Source organism: Oncorhynchus nerka, linkage group LG8, assembly GCF_034236695.1.
Source record: "Oncorhynchus nerka isolate Pitt River linkage group LG8, Oner_Uvic_2.0, whole genome shotgun sequence".
Lineage (NCBI taxonomy): Eukaryota > Metazoa > Chordata > Actinopteri > Salmoniformes > Salmonidae > Oncorhynchus > Oncorhynchus nerka.
In genome coordinates, this window is record NC_088403.1 from 23,582,436 (window position 1) to 23,590,577 (window position 8,142).

Below are 8,142 nucleotides of genomic sequence, written 5' to 3' on the forward strand. Positions count from 1 at the left end.
ATTTGAATTGACCACAGGTGGACTCCAATCACGTTGTAGAAACATCTCAAGGATGATCAATGGAAGCAAGATGCACCTGAGCTCAATTTCAAGCCTCATAGCAAAGGGTAGTTCTGTTTTTCATTTGTAATACATTTTCAAACATGTCTAAAAACCTATTTTCGCCTTGTCATTATGGGGTATTGTGTGTAGATTGATGAGGGAAAAAAAGATTGAATCAATTTTAGAATAAGGTTGTAATGTGGAAAACAAAATGTGGAAAAATGGAAGGGGTCTGAATACTTTCCAAGGCACTGTACTTTGTGCCCCCTCAGATTTTTGGGGTGCATAAGACCCTGACTGCTCATGCACCCATCTCCACCACAGGGCAGGCAAGATAATGGCTACCGAGCAGCATCCGGCCTTTGTTCACATGTAATGCCCATCGCAAGGACGCATACTTGACATTATTATCACCCTATCCCACCATGTCAAACTGTAAATTATTATTGGCTGTTGTTCCAGCACAAGGCATGGTTCAAATGATTGTTTGTCATGGCCTCATACATGTAGCCTACAGGCCTCTTGAGATATACATCTCTTGTTGTTCCAATTCATTGTGAAGCTGATGGGATCTTTTTATTATGAGACAATGATCTAAGCAACTGGAAATAATTATTTTCGACGATTAGCTCTTGTATAACAGGGATGTTATCATTCGCAAGCTCTCAGTGTGTTTGTCTGTTTGTTTCCCACATTATATTGTTCATTATTATTCCCATTCACTTCCTTTCTCATGGCTTGGCATTGGTTTTTCTGGGGATCATTCCAAAGCAAACAGTGTAGTTGAAACGTTTGGGCTCAGAATGTTCTACTGACATCTACTGGGGAAGTCTCTCTGAGTCCTGCTGTGTGTTCTCCTCCCAACACACAGCACCTCTATATCAGCTGTGTTAAATAAATGATAGAGAACATTGTATATGAGTATACCATATCACAACACTATGGAGACATTTTAATGCAAGCGACATACAATGTAGACATTGACTGTCTTATAGTCCTGTAAAAGATTCACAGACAGACAGGGAATTTGAAAAGCAGCCCAGTGGCTGCTGGTGGCAGGGAAGTCAGACGCAGGAGAGCAGAACTAGGTAGTAGCCGGAGCAGTTTAATTCCAAAACCAACGGTATAAAGAAATGAACAACTTGGGTACAAAACCCGACGCCCACCAGTCAACATGTGTACAAGCACTTACAACAAACAATACCACACAAAGACATGGGGGGAACAGAGGGTTAAATACACAACACGTAATGAGGGAATGAAAACCAGGTGTGTGGGAAAACAAGACAAAACAAATGGAAAATGAAAAATGGATCGGCGATGGCTAGAAGATCGGTGACGTCGACCGCCGAACACCGCCCAAACAAAGAGAGGAACAGACTGCGGCAGAAGTCGTGACACCCAGTGTCATAAACAGACCCATCTGCCCCAAAACTGCCTCTTTCCGTCTCTCCTTTCTCTTCAACTTGACAAAGCCATTATTCCAAGAAAAGCAATTTTCAGTGTTTAAGCCATTATTGTTAGACTATTGCTAGTTGCCAAATTGGGAAAGGGGTTAGTAGACACTGTATGGATAGAAGCAGTTCTAACTGTAGCTTTCAATTAAGACAGTGGACTGTAATGGTGTTTTGGATTTTGCAAAATATACTCCTGCATTAAATAAGAATGGTGTCTTACCATGTAGCAAAGTAGCGGTTGTTAAATTGGCTAGTGGTAAGTGGATGGAATGCCTGCATATAATCTACTTTACATAATGTGAAGTAGGGGGGGGGTGAGGAAAAGAAACATGAACAGGAGAAAGCCATGGAGTTCCGTTGTTTTCTCGAGATGTGAAGTGACAAGTTTATATTTTCATCATAAGTGCAACTGTCAGCATTAAGCATCTCCCAACACTGTAATTAGGAAGACAAACAAAAAGCTGGTGTTAATGCTCTTGTTAATGGGAGATGTGTTATTAATCAAGTCTGACAAGAACCAGGAAACATAGGACAACAGTCTGATGCATACTGTGCAGGCACACGCACACGCACACGCACACACAGATTAAAAGAGGAGAGGATGATCAAGAGCAGCATATTGAAGTGGCACACTAGAGACAGCTAAAGGTTGGCCTCAATTAGAGGGCAGATGGAGAGAGAGTATCTTCTGTTAATGGACTGTCTTTCATCAAATTCAGAAGTGTTAAAGACCCACACGTGAACCAAAATATTCATTAAGGGGCTTTTCTTCCACTATGTATGTATTCAGAGCCATACGTTCTCAAGCACGGTGTTACGAAATACAGAAGAACTTTCTTCCTTCAGTCCAGTCCAGTGTAATAACCCAGTAATGCTCTTCTCTCTCATGAGCCTTGGAGAGGTGGAGTATAGTGGGGAGTCCCAATGGAACCCTAGAGCCCTGTCTGCAGCCGTGTCATGATTGACATCAGGATATCAACATGGCCCTCTTCAAATACTCGTGTTCAAGTGCTCCCCTGGTTGACACAGTGTTTTGGAGTTACTGGACACTCATTAATCCTGGAGCTGTCAGATGATCTTAATTTGACCTATATTGTGAAAGCCAAATAATCCTGCAGCAACAGGATTGTAACTTTTAGTCTATAATGTTGCTTGATCGGTGGTTAGGCTATTAGCTGGCCAAAAGTAGGATACATGAAAAGTACAATACTGTTAATATAACCGTGTGTTAGTGTGGGTTTCCAGCTAATTTATTTAAATCAGGATGCTCATCTGCATTGGGTTGCAGGAAAAGTGAGTCCCGAATTCCTTTGGGGAAGGATAGTAACATATGTTTTCCCTTTTCCCTGCTCCAGTATCAATACATATCCTGCAGTGGATGCAGCCATTTGACCCTGCCTAGTGCCAAAACACCTATTTCTACTTTTCAACAGATCATCCAGACCTTGACCAGCTAAAGCAGGTGTGATAACCATACACACACCGTGGACCATCGGGGGCAGGGGTGAAGAGCACTACACTATTGTTGGGCAGTGCATCCTAGAGAGTACACATGATATTACGGCACTATCATATCTTTTTACATGAACCTCTCACATCAGCAATACATTGTAACGTACGTATCCCCTCAGTGAGCCCCTGACCCAGAATCCTCAGGGTATGGTGTTATAACAGATAAATGAGCATGGAGCAGTTTGTCTTATTCAGGCCTGACAAGTCAATGACAAATTGAGCTGCTCTGAATCCACCTGGGACCCTGGCGACGAGAGGGGCGAAGGGAGAAAGAGGGAGAGAGTGAAACGCTACATCTCACAAAATATGCACAAATCAATAAAGAGGCAGGTGGAAGACATTTAGATGAAAGCCAGGGACAAGCAGCTGACGCAATTTGTTCCGTTACTCATTGATTTTACCCACCAGTGAAAAGGAAGGACATTTGTTTTGGTTTATAACCAAATCAAACATGTAATATAACATAGTTAAGTGCAAAATATCACAAAAAGCGAAGGGGATGAGATGATTCACTCAATTCCATTGGTTATACAGCTCTTGCTGCTTGAAGCATGACCAATCACATTTCCCGAAGTCTCCCGCCAGCTAATAAGCACTCTGCTGAACAGAGCTTGTTGACACATGGGGCCTGACTATCAAGCAATTACAACACATATTAGCATGAATGTATTGCTGTTGCAACATGGACGAACATTGCTTTCTTCAGAAATAAGGTGCAATGTTCTTTAGTTCCCGCATTCCCTAATGGTCTCACTCAGATTTCTGACCCATAATAGGTGTGTTTTGGTGTCAGTCAGGGGACCTGGTAGCCACTCTTTGCACTATGTTTGGCCCCATTTACATGCTCTCAGCTTCAGTACTATGACATGCCTATAGTGTCTTTTATCGTGTGTTTACAGTAAATAATACAGTAAATACTCATATCATACAGCTGTCATCCTACTGGATATGTTTTAGACAACACGGTCTGGTTAAGTAGCTGTGTTCGACAGTATGTTCCAAACCTCGGCATCTCTATCTTCATGGCTCCTTTTGATGTCTTGTTGGCCATTTTGTAGAGGTGTCCGTCCATCTTCCATATTTCCAGTTTCCACCTTAAAGTCTTGATTGATTTGATGTCAATCAGTGAATCCCTCCCGTCGCATAGTGAGGAGACGAGCGGCAGACAGGGCTGACATCAAGCTTAGAGTTCATTATCTTCCATTCACCATCTCTGTTTCAGTCTTCATTGTCCCTAAATTAGCTTATTAGCAATTCTTTAGATTGGTTTATAGTGTCTTAATTGAGAGTAATTAATTGAAGTGATAGCGATGGTAGGTTGGACAAAGCCCTGAAATCTGCCCAAATAGATGAACCATGAATCTGTCGCTAACGTTGACTGCGCAGGAAAGAAGACCTCAAATCGTTATTCTGTTGTATGACAGGAAGATCCACACATCTGGAACATGTCACTGTTTGCCAAAGCTGATGTATCGATTATTAAATAGAACGTTTTCGCAATAGAGACCAATGGGTGTCGTCACAAACAGTCCTGCAGTCAGAGACGAATGGAAGAATAGACAACCATCAACCTGTTTGTTGTCACTGTTCACCTCATATGACTGTCATATGAACGTGTGTTCAAACCCAAGTGCACGCCTGCTGTACCTCTAGTTCTTCTGTTCACTTTCTGTTCACGAACAAATGGAAGGAGATCCATATCTGTATTGGCTACTTCGGTTCATAAGGCTATATTGGGAACGGATTGGTCTGTCGTATTCAATATAGTCAAGTTGTTTGAACAATGACACTTAGCAGTGCAGCGCACTCTGTCTGTGACTATTTACAGAAGAGGAGTTTGAGCCTGTATCGTGGTGTTACTGTTGAGGACATTTAGTCTGAGCCTGGTAAATACACCAAATGTGTATGATCTGGAAACTCTCAGAGGTGACTTACTGAGACAGTTGCCGCGGTGAACTGCACATACGAGCCAATTTGGCCTATGCTCCCGTCCGAGCTTAGTGATGTTTCTGCCGCGGCTTACCTTTCTTAGACTAACCTATTATCTGAAGAATATAAAACCTTCGCTGCAGTGGCAAAACATATTGCGTGCATAGTGGAAAGTGTTTCTGTGCACGCAGACGGGGGGATATTTAAAAGTAAAAACTCCCTGTCTTTGAAAATCAACCGCAGCAGAAGGCTATGCCATTTCAAAATCAGGAAGTGAGAGCCTTACTAGAATATATTTTTGCGGTGTACTTACCATGACAAGGACACTGCCCTAATTACTAGTTAGAGCAGGAGTTTAAAAACACTCTGCGGCATAGTTGCATAGTTGTGAGGATTGTAATGGCACGCTGACTTGAAGAAAAATCTCTGAAATAAACTGTGTCCATTGATACAGAACCACATCTGTATGTCATGCTCTCCAAAGACAGCAAATCCTTATTAAAAAGTTTGAAAATAAACTTCATTTAACCAAATGAGTCCCACCGTCGCCCCAGCATGATTCTAGACTTCTACCGCTTTTAAACATTGTGTGTTTGAGCTACATACCTCTGGGTTGTACCATTGGATGTGCCTATTTATTGTGTGATTAACAGTGGCTGAGCTAGAGAGGTGTCTGTGAGACAAGGGCGGATCCCGAAGGGGCCCGGGGCCAGGTCTTTTTATCAAAAACATCTGTAGAGTCAGAATAGTTTGAGCTACAAACTATTAAACATTATCTATGAAAGCTATTTTGCTTCATGATGCTCCCAAGCTTTACAAGAGTGATTAGAAGGTAAGGGGTTCCTCTCCATAGAAGATCATAGGAAATCCCAGGACATAGTGTCTATAATACTGTAATAAACTCACAAAGTTGCTGTCACAAACTCCACACAGTTGTCACTGACTAGTGAGATATTCATTTCCCACTAAGCAAACCATTTATTTTCTTACAGCGTTCATTTAAATTCATTTTTATCCGATTTTTTGCTTTTGGCTGGCGGTTGTTGTTGTTGTTGAAATGTGTCAATAAAACTCAGGAATGCAACTGTTTATGTCAAATTGGATTCAGTTTGTAGCCCTGGATGTCCTGAAAATAAAATGGTAAAACACTTCATTGTGAGGCTGAATATGAGGGCTGGACATGCAGATAAATAAAAGTCAGAGGAATAAAAAGCCCATTTTTGCTGGGGTCTCGGGACTGATAGGGTTAACAACTATCTGCCAGTAGTACCTGTCAGCAAAAGGACAGTGGCTTCATAAACACGTGTTTCTCGCTACAGATTATGTATCATTCAGTGATGACATTCTCTTAGACCGACCTCATAGGAAACGGCAGACACACATAACCGACTCATAAAAATGCAAATCTCCTTTTATGAGAAATGCTTTCCTGCATCCGCTCATATTGTCACTTGGACAACAACTCACAGGAAATGGGGATGGGCACTATCCCGTTGTGCCAAATTGTGCATATCAGTGTTAGGAAGATGAGATTTAATTGGGGTCCAAGGTTCAGATTGTTGTAATCAACCCCAAACTATGAGGAGCTCTGTCAAGCCTGGCAACAACACTTGATAGGTATCATTTTGGATTGGAGAACAAGAGAGAAAGGAGGGGACCACCAACAGTCACAGCCTAACACGAGTGCAAGTTATTTGTGACAAACAAGGGTTGAGGATTGCAAAAGAAAATGCCGCTTGAGGGACTAGCAGCTGTTTTATGCGCTATTTCTCCATTTTTGTCCATAATGTTTCCGCCATCGTTGCCTATGACTGAAAAGAGCTTCTGGAGATCAGAACAGCAATCACTAACCTTGAATGAGGTCTTCTACTTCAATGAGTCGGAGGAGAAGGACATCATTTATTGATTATCCCGGATCAGGTCCAAACCCGGAGAAGGAGGAGAGTGGATAAACCGCCTCAACCCTCCGTTCTATTGGCGAACCTGCAATCACTGGAGAATAAACTGGACGAGCTCCTTTCGAGACTATCCTATTATCAACGTGACCTGAAGAACTGTAATATGCTATGTTTCTCAGAGTCATGGCTGAACAAGTACATGTAAAATATAAATCTAGCTGGTTGTTCTATACATCGGCAGGACAGAACGGCAGCGTTGGGGAAGCTCAGCGGAGGGTGTGTGTGTCTTTTTGTTAAAAACTGCTGTTTCGCAATCTCTAATATTAAGGAATTCTCAAGGTTCTGCTCGCCTTAGTTAGAATACCTTATGATAAGCTGTCCTAGATCTCCTTTACGACACACACAGAGACGCATACAAAGCTCTCCCTCACCCTCCATTTGGCAAATCTGACCATAACCTTATCCTCCAAAACTCAAACAGGAAGTACCAGTGACGCACTCAATACGGAAGTGGTTACATGAAGCGGATGCTAAGCTACAGGAAGGTTTTGCTTGCACAACCTGGAATATGTTCTGGGATTCATCCAATGGTATTGAGGAATTTACCACATCAGTCACCGGCTTCATTAATAAGTGTATTGATGATGACAATGTACATATCCTAACCAGAAGCCATGGGTTACAGGCAACATCCACACTGAGCAAACACACAACACAGTCGTGAAGAGTGCACGACAACGCCTCCTCACCCTCAGGAGGCTAAAAATATTTGTAATGGGCCCTCAGATCCTCAAAATGTTCTAAAGCTGCACCATTGACAGCATCTTGACTGGCTGAAACCCTGCTTGTTATGGCATCTCCTTGGCATCCGACTGCAAGAGGCTACAGAGGGTAGTGCGTATGGCCCAGTACGTCACTGGGGCCAAGTTCCCTGCCATCCAGGACCTCTATACAAGGCAGAGTCAGAGGAAGGCCCTGAAAAAAGACTCTGCCACCCAAGACTCTGCCAACCAAGCGGTAATGGAGCTCCAAGTCTGGGACCAAAAGGCTCCTGAACAGCTTCTACCCTGACTCCATAAGACTGTTGAACAGTTAACCACCTATCTGGTGTATGTGTATTTTTTAAATGGCAACCCAGAATTTTTGCATTGACATTCTTGCACTGGCTCTATGCACACAGTAGTCTCTACCCACACACTCACACATACTACACTGACACTCCTACACACACACACACACTCACTCACTCACACACAGACACACTGTCACACTTTCCACGTGTACTTCTGCTAGTTTATTATCTA